General features: G+C 38.3%; 1 long non-coding RNA gene across 1 annotated transcript in view; it reads left to right on the top strand.

The window, feature by feature from the left end:
* Positions 1 to 17,001, top strand: part of LOC140244961 (uncharacterized) — a 29,869-nt gene extending 12,868 nt beyond the window's left edge. The window contains exon 3 of the long non-coding RNA XR_011902308.1: positions 16,944 to 17,001. This is a non-coding gene — a long non-coding RNA (uncharacterized lncRNA). The remainder of the gene's footprint in view (positions 1 to 16,943) is intronic.
* The last annotated feature ends 221 nt before the right edge of the window (positions 17,002 to 17,222 follow it).

Genomic DNA, 17,222 nt, shown 5'->3' with positions numbered 1-17,222 from the left:
ATTCATAGTGTATTTGATGAAAATCGGTTTTGAAATGGTTGAGATATCCAAGATTAAAAACACTTTGTTTTCCTTTGGTTTTGTGGGGGGATATTCAGCCATTTAAAAACTCTTTTTCAACAAATAGACTTTGAATACCTCTTAGAATTGTATGCTCTCAAATATTTCATATGATTTAAAGCGATTTCTAATTATCTTGCAAAAAGTTAAAATCTGAATCCCCCATCTCAACCGAAACTTATCCCTTTAAGATGTGCAAAATTATCCTGTCAGTCACCAGTGGTGCTATATGTATGCCAGAGCACGCACGTCTAAACTTTGTATCAACTGCTATTACAGGAATCATGATGTTATTTTGAAGAGGGAGAGTTTGGTTGGCAGAGGGAAATAGAAAAAAAAAGGGAAAGAGAGCAAAGCAAGGAAGGATGATTATAACCACTGTTGTCATGGCGATTCGTGTGCATCAGTCTGCTCTTGAGATGTCAAATTCTCTATGAGTGTTGACGTTAACGAGAGATGATGCCGTGCTGAGTAAGAAAGCGCACGAAGGGCTGGCATGCATGTAGGTCAAATATGGCACTATCTAACCCAGCGTTATTTATAGGGTGTTCATGCGCTCACGTTTCAGCTAAGAATAGCAGTCAAAGTTTACAACTCCCGGCAGTTTAAAAAAAAAGGGAAATTAAGTCACGCATGATGATATACTAACAGGAGAAGGAAAAAATGATAAAATTGGCATGCTTGTGATCGAAATCATGCATCTCTATTTGGCAGTGGGCTTGTGTCATAGTTGTGACGCCTTCAGCCCTGTGTTTGCAAACTGGAACGTTTTTAGTTACTGGTAATTCATATTCTGAAGTGAAATGCAGTCATTATTCAAATTGGGAAAACTACCTGCTATTAAAACTTGCTCCCTGTTAACAACTCTGTGTGTTTGTTGTAAAGTGCGTGGCCCCGCTGTGCATAGTTCAGCCCTGAATGGGCTACATTGTTTGCCAAGATTAGTGCGATAAGGGTCTATTGTTAAGAGGCTAGAGGAGTATTGGGTATAGTGTTTGCATTCTTAACTGGGCTTCATGAACACAGGAAGTGCCTTGACAAGTAACCCAGGCCAAGTTCAGATCGATGTCGTCAGGGCTCACTGGGGTATTGATCCTGCGAGCTGCCAGCGTTCAGAAAAGGCACGCAACCCTTTTCTGACCAGATGTCATTCTCTGAAGGGGGCCAGGGTGCTACATAACTTTATTTATCCACTTGCCCGGTCGGGCAAGTAGGTTTCCAAATTTGCTGCAAAACACTTGCCCAAACATGAATTTGACTTACCCGAAAAAGATTCCAAAATACAAGGAAAAGTAATATAGAAAAACATACATGTGTTAGCCAAAGGCCTAATAAAACAATCATTGGAATAAACTGCACACAGTGATTCGCATGCTTAAAACACACTGGAGTAACAAACTGTGGCTTCAAACTGTGGCTTCAAAACTTTTTGCTTGCCCAGTTCGGGCAAGCATTTGTTCTTACTGTTCAAAAACGCTTGCCCGAATTTAATTTTCACTTGCCCCGGGCAATCGGGCAAGTGCTTATGTAGCACCGTGGTGGGCCTTGGGCTTTAGACTCCAATCGGGAAACTGACCTGCAGCATGTCAGTATAGAACCATTCTCACTGTATTTGACAGGATTTGAAGACAGGTGGATACGATTTAAAGAATAACACAGTTTCCAAGGGGATGACAGTTTTTGTACATACTTATGTCTTTATTGTTTGGTCTTTTATTCAGGGTTCTTTTGCAAGTGGTTTTCTCTTAAACTTGAAGGAGAATTCCAGACCATTCAAAAGTTAGAAAAGATAGATTAAAATGTTATAAGCACAACAGTGGAACTTTGATCTTTATCAGATAAAAATTAGAGAAGTTTTAAAGATTGTGAGATTTTGCTGATTATTGGAAAAAAGTTTTTGAGCAGTTGACATGAACATGCAAATGAGTGAGCTGATGATGTCATCACCTCACAATTTTCCATCGATCGTGTAAAAAAGAAAAGACCAAACAAACTAATGAAAATTAAATTTTTCTGCTTTTGAAGTATAAAACAGTGTTTTTCCTGCCCGAATAACTTCAAAATAATGATCTGTCTGATTATATCTTTGAGATTGGGACATAATTGCATTTAAATTTCAAAATTTTGTGTACAAACCAGCTTTCAACTTTCGTCTTCAACTCTGTGATTCACTTTCTGCAAAATATCACAATCAAAGAAAAAAAACGAGTGGTAAGGCAAAGCGCCATTTTACTAAGGAAACTGCTGGATTTACTGCCCATAATCTTATGTGACCCTATGGAGGGAATTCTGTATCCTCCCCTTCCCATTAAAAAGAATGGAGAAAATAAACAATGGAGATACAGTCTACATGTATCACTTCATAAAGGTCATGCAATATACATGTATACATGCATGATTAGTCAAGCAGTTTGCTTCTTAAAATGGCTCCCAATACCCATACAATTTTTACATGTGCTCCATTGCGTATGCGCTTTATTGCTTACTACACATGTTTATGTATTAAATTTGGTTTAGTAATTCATCTTTATAGCGTATGCTTTTGTGATCTTAAGTTGCAATGTACTGTCAAGCAACATAGAGACTATCGGAACGAGCATTACTATACATGCTTTTATTGTATGCAGATCATAATGTGCGTGTTTACGTTTACGGGAGTGTGCTGTGTGAGTAACTGATAGAGATGTGTGTGACATTGATGTATCAGGTGCATATTTGGCAAATGCCTCTCTGTGTGTGTGTGAGTGTGTGTCTGTGTGTGTTTGTGGAGATACATTGCTTGATGGATGGTCCAAAATGGTATCAGATGGCTGGAGAGTGGTATGCAATCCCGATCCTTTCTTCTAGCTGCACATTGCCCACAGACACAGCTCTCAACAGCCATCCTGTTTGTAACCTGAGAAGTGATAAGAATACCAGCTTCTTTGTCCAGGGATAAGTCAACCTCATCCCCAGTGTGCTTGTTCATGCGCCTGTTTGATTAACGAAGGGCCGCTGGGATATGTTACGCGAGGAAAAAGGTGTTATTCCAGATTATGTTATAATCCACTGTTTACCATTGGGAGCAGTGATTAAAAAAAAAAAAAAAAAATTGAATCATCACATTTGATGCATATAGTTCAGTTGTATCACAAAACATCCTGCCAAATTTGGCAATAAAGCTGCAAATACAAGGAGATATCACTAATTTTAAATAAATAATTTTGAATAAATCATAATTGTTAATGGTTTATTCTGGAATTGTGGAAACGATAGTACAACTATTGTTCACATTTTATATGTTTAACAATACTTTTAACACTGATTATACTGATTAACATTTTTATGTTAGTTATATCTATCCCTAACTCACATTTTAGAACTATTTGAAGTGCTAAAGCTGGGTTCTTTTTTCATCTGCAAATGATAAGTACTGTAAAATGAGGAATGTTCACATGCATTTTAATTTCGCGAATTTTGCAAGAGCCAAGATTTGCGAAATTAAAATGCACTCGAAAGTTCTTGTTTATACTATATACATGGAATGTTAAAGGCAACAAGGGAAAATTTCATGCTGCGTAAAAGGCTGTTGGCTCCAATTCGCGAAAATTTCATGCTGCGAAAATATTGTGTTTTACAGCAGTGTCTGTAAGGGAGAGTATTCCTTCAAAGAGAAAGAAATTGTACAGAAGAGCAGCCACTTTAATACTTTGGGAGGAGTATACTTGTACTGTCTGAGTGTTGATCAATTACTAGGCACAGCAGCGGCATATGGACAAGTCAAGATGAAAAAACAAACAAACAAACAAACAAAAAACCCTCAAATGTTGTTAAAGACTCCCCAGCATACAAATTCTATACAACGTAAAATTTCTCATTTCTTGGGTTCTTTAGATACCGCAGATTTTTGTGAATGTTGATCAAGAATACCACTGGTCATTGATATTTTTGTCTGCTTAAGGTTCTTATGATGAAGTCCTCCAAGCGTCTCTGTTAGAATCATGATGAAAATGTTTCAGTGGAGAAAATGGTAAATCAAGTGATATTCTTTGTGTGAAACGAGGCAAATCTACCGCCGCAAGCCACATCAAAGCCAAGATTCTTGCATGACGCAATGTTTGCTGAATTATCAATGTGCAAATTGTCATAACTCTTGAAATATTTAAGATTTTTTTTTTGTTGATATTATATCCTGTTTTCTATCATTGCATCACTGTAATGAAAGTATTGACATCTACACAAATTCCAGGGATACTTTCTTATCTGAGATGGCAAAACGAAGATTATCCTCTCACAGTCTTTACTACAGTGTGTTTTGTAAAGTATTGTAAGCCGATGTGTGGATTACACCCTGCATTAAACATTATCAAGTTGTATCTCTTTGATTTCTCATTCAGAAATACACGAAACATGAAACTTGTTCAAAATCTTTTTTTTTTCTCTTGTGTTTACATTACACTGTAGATGCTAAAGTTTTGTTTTTAATGAGCTACACGTAGCTCTGGGCCCTTTTGTAGCCTGTTGAGTTCGTAATTGGTTGGTAGGCCTTGTAAATGATATGTGAGACGCATCTGTTCAGAGTGTATCATATTAATGAGTCTTTGTATTGTAAGGAACGGAAGAGAAAGGATGTGTTCGAGTATCGGAAGGACATTGATATGGCTTCTCTGCAGCATCAAGGAAAATTTCCCACACATTGGCTTGTTTGGCCTTGTTTTAAATAGTATTTTTCTCTTCTCATTTTATGCTCTGTTCGTGACTGGTACCGACAGTGTATACTGTACGAGCTGAAATTTTCGCGGTGGTTTTATTTTCGCGAATTTCGCGAATCGCCTTTGAATCCGCGAAAATAACAACACGCGAAAATAACAACGTGCGAACAGATAAGCACAGTTAGACCTCGCAACGGCGAAATTAACAACACGTGAAAATGTTCTCCTAGTAGCAATTCGCGAAAATATCTGTACGCGAAAATTTCAGCTCGTACAGTAATCCGTTATCAATTGAAGTGCTAAGGATTGGCATATCGTTGATGAGTGCCATGTAATGACTTTGTTAATATAACCCTTGTTAGTATTTTAATGAAATGAAAGGAAAAGAAATATTAGTTTAGCTGTAAAGAACCAGTCTGGCATGGCTGTATTTGAGTTGATGGCCTGCTGTAGATCTAAGTTATGTGTAGTGTCGTTTCCAGTGGATATAAGCTTGTCTGTGCGTACATGTATGTTGTATGTGTTGCTGTTTGTGTGTTTTTATGTGTTGAGATACAGTGTACTGAGTATGTTTAGATATGTACATGGAGAGAGATAAAGAAATAGAATGAATTCTAGCTTGCCTTGGGGAGGTTCTCTAGTGCATAGGGCCTACACAATGTCTTGGTGTTGTTGACTCGGCAAGGAAGACATCTTTAGTGAGTGGAACCTTACGGTATTCTGCAAGGTTGATGTCTTTTTATCTTGAAGTAGCACATCAGTTTTTGTTTTATTCTAGCTATGACCGCTGACCAGTGGCCTTTGCAACATTTTCTAGTGGCAGGTCTTTGTTTGTTTGTTTGTTTTTATTATTTTTGTTTCCCATCCCCTGCTGCTATCTAACCCACTGTATGCATTCTGTCGCCCAGTCGGTTATTTCCTGTTTGAGCTGTTTGTGTAATATACAGTGTAGGCCTACCTGCAATAAACTGAACAGGGTGAGCAAAAGATGTGCACATTTTTCTGTGGCTCATGCCTGCACTTTAAAGGTGTGACAATGATCTCAAAATTATTTCAACTATTTGTACACCTTGTAGTTCTGTGTGTAAATTTGTTTCCCCCCCCCCCCTCCCCACAAAATTCAAACAATGAACTTCAAACAGCAACTCCAAGTGTTGCCACACTGTCCTTCAACTGCCCATGTGATTAGTCAAGGACTTGATCATGAAACCAAAACCAGTGAATTTAAAGAGGCATGTCTACATATCATGAAGTTGGCACGGTACAGTAAGCGCTTTGTGGGATAATCGACTAGATCATCTGTAGACATGTACTCGCTGAACTTACAAATTCCTATATGAATTGATTTGAGTAGAGTGCTGAAAAAAAAAATCATGAGTGATGATGTAATTTCATGGCATTCATTGGGCTTTGCAATCTTAGTCATTGCAGTTCTGTAACTGTGCTGAAATTGTGATTATTACTAAGTAGAAATGATACTAATGCTAAAAACCTATGTACATGTATGTTCATGTATGTATGTATACAGTGCACATGTGTGTACAGTGTATGCTTGCATGTACAGCTTGTTGTGTGTATGTTTTATGTGCAAGTGTAGATGGACAACCTCAAGACTGCCAAGTTTGTCATAGATTTTGAGTATAAATGTATCCACTGGTGAGTACAATTGTACTGCCAATACTGTAAGCCTACTTAGATTGTATAGTAAGATAGGGTTTGGGGTAGTGATAATGTATTTTAAAACATTGGGTAGAATAAAGACCAATTTAATCAGGCCACCCATGTCTTCCTCCAACCACCAGGTCCTTAAAGGTCCTGTTTACCTTTAGGAACAGTGATTTAAAAAAAAAAAAAAAATTCAAGATAGGACATTTTATGCAATGTGTAGGTCTGTTGTACCACAAAACATCTTATCATATAAATTTTTCGGCGATAAAGCCTTAAATATAAGGAGATATCTGTATTTTTCTCAATACAAGGTAACTGTAGACGGTTAAGTCTGGAAACATTTTTATTATAACTATTCTTTTTTTCAATTCAATTCAGTGTGGTTTATTGTGCAAATATAAAATAACAATCCAGCAGCTCGAAGGCTGATACGGTTGCTTTACATCAGACTCATAAAAATGAATTTAGAATAACACTGATAATATAAGCATACATGAAAATAAAAAAAAAAAGAAGATATTATACACATCAGACCTGAGCATCAGAAATGGGAAATTCACAATTCACATGTTTATATTTTAAAAATACTTAGCATCAATTTTACCAATTTAAATTTTTACAGTGGTTGTTTCTATCCCAAACTCACATTTTAGAACTATTTAAAAGCACTAATGCAAGGTTTTTGTTTCATCTGCAAATGGTAAATTATGCCTTTAAAATCAAGTTTGAATAACAGTGGTTCACCAGCTCAGTTTATGCGAACAAAGGGTCACTTCAAGAAAGATGACGCTATGATGAGACATAGAACTTTGAACAAAGAAAATTAAGCACCATTTGCCAATCGACAATAAACTGATGCTCTCAAATGCATTATATTTGGTTTTTACATATAGAATCAATCGTGCAGTGTGAACAACCCCTTCTTGCAAGCCATACATACATATAGTATAGATATCCTTCTTGATTACCAAGTGTCAAATGGCTTCTAGTTCTGTTCATACAGTACACAACACGTGATCAATACAGTATGGGATCAAGGTTAGGGATTTGGAAGAAGGCTTTCGGCGGTATTTGACTTTGATTTCAGTTGATTTAAAGTTCTAATGAATGAACGTTGTGGGCGAGATATGAGACAAAATAAGATTAATTTTGGGAAATTGCCAAAAGAGATCACACCAAATACAATTAACCTTTCCACCCATAATGCCAGTGTGAACAGCCCCCGTGATAGGCCGCTGCAAGCCATTCTGTGGCCATGCGGACGCCGAGCAGCATACTTCTGTCTCGTATTCATGTCAGCCTCGTTCATCTCGACGAGCGCAGTGGAACATGCTAATGAACAGAAGGATGCGGCCGCTGGAGACCCTCTGAAAGGTTGCTGGGGGTAGGGTATCCGGGCGACTGGGTATCCGCGGAGATGAGCCCAGAACTGAAGATGACATTATGCATCATCACGATCATCATTACGCCGCTCTTAAGAAAAGCGCAAAGTACCATTTGCAATCTCCGGATGTGTTCAGGGGAAGTGAGAAAGAAAAATTAGTATATGCTGCATTGTACACTATGCTATGATAAGAATCTATGGAGCTTGTCAGTTCTCACGATTGAAGAAGACAAGTCACTCATGATGGCTATTGCAAGAAATAGAATGTTAGGCTGTACCACAGTGAGTTTGAATTAATTCAACTTTGAATTCAGCTGTATGAAGGAACAAAACTAGCTGGCGATGCAGCTTTCTCTTCTTCTGCTCCTAGGCTGTGGAATAAGCGCCCTCCTCTTCTGAAATCATCATCAACACTTGATCATTTCAAACAAAACGTGAAGACTTACTTATTTTGATGTCCCTATATGTGCACTGGACTTGTACTGTTGCTGCCTGGTATTTTGTATATCTCCTATGGCAACCAGGGATGACATCTCATAGCACTTTGTATCCAGTGGAAAAGGCGCTCTAAAAATGTCTACTATTGTTATTAAACATACTGCAGAAATTGTTTTAACTTGCCTTTAGCTAGATGTCAGAAAAAGACAGTTGAATTTTGAGTTGCAATGATGCACCAATAGATGTAAACTGTGGCAAGCCTAGTTGGAAGTACAGTGCATAGATAGCTCTACCTTGGAGAGTTAACCCCTCGGTTCTAACATACCATAATTTCTTACATGGTCAACATATGACATACAAAGTACCTTGCCGCTGTTAGCAGACAGTGAGTGAAAGGGCAATTTCAGACGTGTTAAAAGCTATTCTGAAGAAAGAAGAATTTTTCAGTTTTATGTGAACAGTCAGTGAAAATTTTATCAGAATTGGATAAAGATTAGGGAAGTTACAAGAAATTGTGAAAATTCACTATAAAAAATGTATTTTTTTTTCCGCAAAACAGTTTTCAAACAGTTGATATGAATATGTGAATGAGTGAATTGTTGATGCCATTGTCTCACAACTGACCATATTGATTGTACATTAAAATCTTTATATTTTGAGGGGGGGTTCAGTCAAATGCAGTTATGCCCGTCTGTGTTTTGTGATTTTCTGGAAAACAAAATCGTGTGTAACATGGGTACCCATGGTTGTTATATCACCGTATGTATGTCTTGCAAGGGTTATTTTGTAGAATGTATGTTACAGTATGCACCTCAACATCGTATATGGCTGCCCTATAAAAGGGCCTGACTAGGAATGTACTACACGTACATTTTGATACTGCATGGCACAAGTACATGTACAAGTAGTATGGTTTCAAGGCAATCAAATGCATCATATTCCATGTAATCACATGTGTAGTATTCTATATGCACGGCACTCACAGGTGTGGTAATTTATGACAGAGTCTGGAGGCGAGACCAACATCCATGCTGGGTGAATCATCACCTCGAATTCAGTGAATCCAGACTGAATCAATATGGAAATGAAAGGAGGAAAACATGTCACGCGGTATGAATCGAAGGCCACCGAATTCTCGAATAATATTTGCATTTCAGTTTGGCGGAGGTACAACTGTTGAATGTACCATGCCCATCTCCATACATAGCTATGTGATGTGTGGTCGAACACAATATCAGATTGTGTGTGTGTGTGTGTGTGTGTGCGAGTGAGTGTACATGTGTGTGTGGTTTGTCCCTATTTGCATAGAGATTAAGAGAGAGATGGCACATACATGTACTTACAACACCATTGGGTTGTACAGATCTGTGTTGTAGATTCTGGCCAATACCGCCTGACAGGCATAACAATACAAAGTGATGCTTACACTTATTTTGCTTTATTTATCCTCGTAAAACATGGCCATATTCTTACAAAGAAGACCCTCCTTGTGACCCACATACTTTTGTCATTGCAACATGAATTGTAGGATATATTGGTTTTTTTTTATGGATGACCTAGTTTTCCAGACACAATTCCTCCGCATCAGTGGCATATCCACCCTGTAAGGAATTCCCATGGAGACACATGGTGCATCAAAGAAATTAAATGGGTAGCTTATCATTCAACGTTTTTACATTTTTATTAAAGGTCCAGTTTACCTTTGGGAGCAGTGATTTCAAAAATGTTCAAGATATCACATTTGATGCATATGTGTAGGTCTGTTGTATCACAAAACATCCTACCATATAAAATTTTTGCAGTAAAGCCTAAAGTATAAGGAGATATCAGTGTTGTTCTCATTAAACCGTAACTGTAGACTTTTTAGTGTGGAAGCATTTTTATTGTTCACATTCTTTGTATTTAACAATATACGGTTTCAAATTTTTTACAGTGGTTGTTTCTATCCATAACTCACATTATAGAAATATTTCAAAGCTCTAATGCTGGGTTTTTGTTTCATCTGTAAATGGTAAATTATGCCTTTAAAGGACAAGTCCATCTTCATATGTAAGGATTGAGAGAATGCAGCAATATTAGTAGAACACATCAGTGAAAGTTTGAGGAAAATTGGACAATCCATTAAAAAGTTACGAATATTTTAAGTATCTGCGCAGTCACTGCTGGAAGAGAAGACTACTACAGTGTATGATGTCACATGCGTACAACTATATAAGGAAAATAAAAAGAGAATTTCACAAAACTTTACTTTTTGAATAAAGTGCACATTTCTTCGACCTGCTACTGACGTATGTTAAGGGTAATATTATTCCCCCTGCCTTCTGAAAGAGAGAAGTCGAGTGTTCTTTTGTTATGTGAGAAAAATGGAAATATGTTGAATTTTCTTTATTCTTTCTTTATATCGTTGTACTCATGTGACATCACAAGCTATAGTAGTCTTTTCATCCAGCCGTGACTGAGCAGAAACTTCAAAAATTCATAACTTTTTAACGGATTGTCCGATTTTGCTCAAACTCTCACTGATGTGTTCTACTTATACCCCTTTCATAAACTCAATAATGCGGATAATATCCACAACATTTGGTCGTAAAATCGGAGCGGGGATAGAATAATGCGCATTATTTCGACCCTTCTATTATCCGCATAATAGCAGCGTCGGGACCAGATTTTGAGTTTATGAACGCAAACCCAAATAATGCGGATAATTGCCGGGGTGCGGTCAAACGTCACCTGTCTTTCCCGCAGGAGGAACGTGTGCAGTCACCATGACGATTATCCGCCTTTTTCAGGACGGGCGCTCGTAAAAATAATGCGGATTATTTTCAGAGTTTGTGAACGCATTTTTTATTGAATTGTCCGCATTATTCTTATGCGGATAATAGGAGGATGAGTTTATGAAAGGGGTATAATATTGCTGCATTCACTCAACCCACATGTCTATGAAGGTGTACTTGTCCTTCAACAAATTACCGAAATGCAAGAAGCCAAGGATGCATCCACACAGGTTTTGCCTGGTGAACTCACAGTGCAAATACAATGTATTCTGGGAAATTCTCTCTGTTTGCCTTGAATTATTGAGAGATCTTTCTTTTGTCTGATCCCATAGAGTCTTTGAGACCACATTTTTGTGGTTTGGCAAGTGCTGTATCTCTTTATGATAAGTGTTATCCATTATTGCTACTGCATCAGTGTAGAGTAGAACATTTTCTTTCATTTGAACTCTTTGTTATTTATATACATGATTGTTTCTTTTGTATGCAGAATTTCAAAAGCCTCTTTATTGCGAAATAAGCTAATTTGCAGTTCCATTTTGCGCATGAGCAGGAAAAGGTCATTTGTACCACCACGCATGTTGGTTCCTAAATTCACTGAGATAAGTATCTGTGATATAATGAGTATTTATGTGATCTTTATAAACCATGCATTCCAGCACATCAATTTGGCAATGTAAACACACACACACACACACACACATAAATCAATGCATTCATTGGAAAACAATTGAATTGATGCTTCCCAAAGTGTCGATTGAAGGACCATTCTGATCATGTGATCTAAACGCAAGTTCATTCATTGCTTATAACACAAATGCCTGAAATTGTTAGCCAGGGCAAGCTTACGCATAATGTCGTTTTGAAAACAGCAAAGTGCCAAACCAACTGAAAGAAGAGATAGATCATTTATACCAACATACACATGAGCTAATTACGAAATGACTTATTTATAACTTAAGTCTTAAATTGGCAACATTTTAAGAATATGAGTTCCCGTTTTTCTCCAAAATGAACATTCTTAATGTTGTGTGTAAATTTAATGACTCTTAGCAGTTTCATCTCATCTTTCTCCAATTTCAGATAGGCAGGAAATTTCATGGGTGCCAGTCTAATTCTGACGTGTGAGATGATAAAGTCTTTGTGAATGTTTCTGTTGAACTTAGTGGGATAGAATATTCTTGATTCAGTGCTGCTGATGATACAGTAGGAGCAGTGAATAAAAAACGAGAGATTTATACAATTCACCCCCTGCGTGATCAGTTTGAAGTGTCCATGAGGCCTGTATTCCTACAGCCACTGCTTGATGATAAATAATGAGAGCTACACTGAACGACCCCGACCAGGCATAGTTAGCGACTAACAGGAAAGCTGGACCCGGTACACAAAGCGGATCCAAGGCAAGCAATGGTGGTAGCGCCACATTCAGTCCAGTTTGTGGAACAGATGTTGAAAGACTTTCAAGCCAATTTAAGGGTTGAAGTGCAGAATCTGAAGGGGAGGTGACAAATCCCCGTTCGTCAACGCGTCTCGAGAAAAAGAGTTAAATCGAAACCGCCATATTTTTCGAGGGTGCAAACCCCGCCGCTCTCGCCTTCGTTAACCCCAGGACGATCAATTCCCCACGTAGGGGTTGGTGTTGTTGTGAATGCAAACAATGGAGCTTTGTGCTAATGCAATCTACATGAAGTCCCAAGGGGTCTGTTCACATTGGATGTTTGACTAAAATCCTGCAAAATACTCATAATGCTTTTTTGCCCTCTCACCTGGAGATGAAGAAATTAATATGAACATGATGCATATTCAGGGTGCGACATAAGTGGTGCCCTGATGGTCTGGGGCCACTAAAAATTGATGTTGGGCCACCAAATTTCCACAAAGGTAATCTTTTGGTGGCCCGGTTGGGCAACCAGGATTCTAAATGAATTGTTATGTTTTCTTTTATTCCATGCAAATACATTTTTTTTTTGGGGGGGGGGGTCGGGTCACCAAAATTTCAGATTTAAAGATTTTAAAGTCTCAAATAAGTCACTTGAGAAAAATGTTAGTGCTGAGCCATGATAATGATATTCATTACAATCTGCATATTTTGTGCATACAGCATCCCCTTCCAGTAACTCTCTTGGCTCGGACCAGGCCTGAGCTAGGTCATAAAATTGTGAGTTTATGAATGGGTGGGACCAAAGTGGCCCGCGCCAGGAGCTGGCTATTTTGGCACTGCTGAAGCTAGCACCAGGCACGGGCCAGGCTTGGGCCTGGTGCCAATCAGAAGAGTTTATGGATGATAGCAGTGCCAGGCTTGGGCCAAAATTCCTTGCATGGTCAAAGGTCACAGTTACCCGGCCATGCCCTTCGTCGGAGCGCGCTTTTAGTTACCATGGTAGTTATCCCTTACGTGGCCGAGTTCGTGAATGGGTCATCGTAAAAGTTGTGCGGCTCTGCTATATTTACTGAACGCAAATTTTACTGCTTGGCGCGGGCCAAATTAGCTTGGGCCAGGAGCTGGCCAAAAATGCATGAGTTACTGAAAGGGGTATTAGATACCTTATCATACATGCCGCCTCTATTCACACTTGATGTTACTGTTCTTGATAAATTGACCTGTAAAGCTATACATAGGCCTATTATGTATTTCGTGATACATAAAGCACTTGTTTATAAATGTCAATGACAAAGAAACCTTGTTGAATACAATGTAATGTGCTAACCACAAACAACAAAAACATTATATGAAGCACCATTAGTCAGGGAGCAATTGACCCTTTTGTGTATGATGTCATGGGTAGTTAGTGGATATGAGCAGAAACGAAAGGGGCATGAGATCAAGGCCCAATATCAAACCATGGTAAATGATAATCTCATAGCATTTGATTACTTTCCAAGCTTAAGCCAGCTGCGTATGCATGCTATGTGATTGATATAATTTGATAGGAATTCACATCCCAGCAAACTAACAATAACTGAACCCTGTCACACTTGCAGTATTAGATATCAGATCTGCATAGATGCCATCTTGCATTTTTTTAAAATTTAGACCATACAGTAGAATGAATTATTTATATATTAATATGAAGTTATTAGAAGTAATGTGAAATGGAAAAAAAAAGTCAATCATGAAAGTTAGTGTATGATGTGCCAGAGGTGGTGTAAAATGTGTCTCTCATTGACATGGAAATTGATATATAATGCATAGGCTCAAGTGTGTGCATGATGCTTGTACTGTTAATGATTAAATGGACCTGTGCATCATTTGTTTTATAAAGTTTGAGTGAATGCACTTTAGGTATGGATGATTGTGAGGACCTTTGCACCTTTGCATCATTTGTTAGACTGGGAGCATGAAGACAAATACTGGCCAGTATCATCAGTTTTAGCAAAGAAAATTTACTGTGTGCATGGAACCAATTTAGCAGATGCATGAAACTAATTTGCTGGACACATCAAATTTGTGCTGGACACACGGACTTTGTATTAGATACACGAAAGCAGTTTGGTCAGTAAAAAGTAACTTACTGCATGCCTTCGGCTCTGAACCAGGCAAATTGCCAGGATTTTTTAAAATCCCTATTCTACATTGCATGGTAATACCACAAGACATCAGACATGTACACTCATGATACCGATGTAGATGATGTGACACCCGACATCAGTTCACACACTTGTATTTCTGCTGTTTTATTGTGATACAAGTCATTTTGTTGCGGATCTCCCGTTTTGTTGAACTGTAGGTTTGATTTTGGCAGTTTTTGTTTTGGGTAATAAATAGAGGGTTTTCCCAGCACCTTTCGTGTTTGAAGCGAGACATTCTGGCTAGGCGACTGATGACGAAATGCGGCGTTGACTAGGTGCCAACTGTCTGGCAGAAGGCTGTCTGACCTTGCCAGAGAATGCCCAGTGAGACCTGGGAGAAATCCTGCCATCACCATCTCTGTAGTTAGGTTCACACGCTGTTCCTAAACTTTAAGTTTAGGTTGACTTGAAAACTTAACTCTCGATGATTAGCTTGTAGTTTAGCACCATGTGGACACACTCGAAAGTTTAACAATCTTAAAGTTTAGTCGATGATTAGAACCATGAGACATCTTAGGGTTTACGCTCTCTCCATGAGCCACAGGGGGTCCCCACTCGTAGTTTCACTCCGTGTGGACACAATAATCATCAATCTTGTGAGTTAGAGTGAACCTCGCATCTCGTTCGCTGCGCTATTTTGTATTGGCATAAGGCCATCTAGCAAAGACTGCACTTCGTTGTAATCATCAAGTGGGGCTTGCTCGTAAGTTGTAACTTGAAGTTTAGGTGAACGTGTGAACCCGCGTCGTGAATTCACGAGTGGAGCTAATCATCGACAGTTAAGTTTTCGACCTAAACTTCAAGTTTGGCAACTGCGTGTGAACGTAACTTGTGAAATTATGTGAACGCTTCCAAATCCGTGTCTTTGATTTTTTTTTTTTTTCCGAGATTGGTTTGGAAACCACATTATGGGAGTATTAGCCCTGACTCTCAAGGTTGTGAGCTTGGTTTAACCCTTATGGTTTCTTGCAGTGCCAACCTCTAGAAGCTGCAATCTTCACACTCTTCTGCATACTGTATCTGACATAAATTGTGCAGGGTATTACTATTCATTGTTCGGAAATATGTGAGTCGGGTGCTACTCTCGAATTCAACAACACGCAAAAATATTTACCCTGATCCCAACATGAATGCAGCATGCACACATGCATTTCTCCATTCATTATACTACACTTCACGATCATGAATTTCACCACTTGCAAAATTATAGGTAAGTCCTGATTCATGAAAGTTAGACTCACTAGATATCCAAATATGGTGTATGCAGTAAGTTATAAGAGTGTCATTAATTCTATTTTTTTAAACAATTTGCTCAGGACAGTTAAACAGGGATGAGGTGAACTTGGCAAGGAAAGACTTTTTTTTTTCAGCACACTGCATCTGCACACATGTAAAGCCTACATTGAAAGAGCAGCTATGGGGCTGTTCAGTAAAGATTTGAATGACTTGTATCTGTAAATTGTCTGAAGTGGTATGCAGTACATAGTTACACACATTGTACAGTTTACTATTAGATTGTGCCTTTAAAGGGATGGTACATTTTCGGTTGACATGGGGCTTCAGGTTTCCAACATTTTTTATGGGGATTTTAAAGATAAGGAGAAACCTCTTATGAAATATGAAAGGCATAGAATTCTAAGAGGAATTCAGAGTTTATTTGATGAAAATTGGTTTTGAAATGGCTGAGATATATCCAAAACAAAGCGACCCTAATGAAAGGTGGGGCCCACATTTTATTTGGATTGCTTTGTTTGACTTTGTTTTTGGATATCTCAGCCATTTCAAAACTGATTTTCATCAAATAAACTTTGAATTCCTGTTAGAATTGTATGCTCTTGAACATTTCATAAAGTGGTTTCAAAGTATCTCGCAAAAAAGTTAAAAACTGAATCCTCACCTCGACCAATACTATACCATCCCTTATACAGCTTCTAAATTTTATGTATCTAGTGTGAGCAGTGCGGATAAAGAAGAACTGAATAGGTGACTGCAGACACAAGTTTTGCTTTGTGCAGGAGCATGGCAGGTCATTGACTCCAACTGTTCGTCCCCCTCTGTGCCAATTAGCACTAATGTCCTGTCACTGACTGTCACCGCCAATGAAGGTATTATGTAATGCTTTCAATCACTCACAATAGCATTGACCTTCACATTGTACTCTCCGCAATGCTCCACCTCTCTGAGGTTCCACAATATGTTGATCATGATCAAATGACCAATAGCTCTGCATGTACTTGTATAGTACACATGGACTGGAAAGGACGAAGAGATTTGATGTAAAAGGTGTAACTCACCAGTTTGAGTCCTGTTGGTGTTCCTAATGTCCTGTCTTTTGTTTCAATCTTCTTCCATACTTTGCAGGGTCGCCATGTCAAGACAGGTCAGCTGGCAGCCATCAAGGTCATGGATGTCACAGAGGTGAGTTTCCCCCCCCCCCCCCCCCACCATCCATCCTCTATTTATTTGTTTATTTGGTTATTTTTTTTTTTATTTATTCATATATTTATTACTTTATTTATTTATTTATTTGTTTATTTATTATTTCTTTTTTTGTGTGCCACACTTGATTCTGGAATTATTTGCAGTGCAAGACTAGTAATCAGTCTCACTTTTATAATACAATGCAAGTGTTGAAATTCA

Source organism: Diadema setosum, chromosome 21 (genome assembly GCF_964275005.1).
Source record: "Diadema setosum chromosome 21, eeDiaSeto1, whole genome shotgun sequence".
Taxonomy (NCBI): Eukaryota; Metazoa; Echinodermata; class Echinoidea; order Diadematoida; family Diadematidae; genus Diadema; species Diadema setosum.
This window is presented reverse-complemented; position numbering and strand designations above follow the sequence as displayed.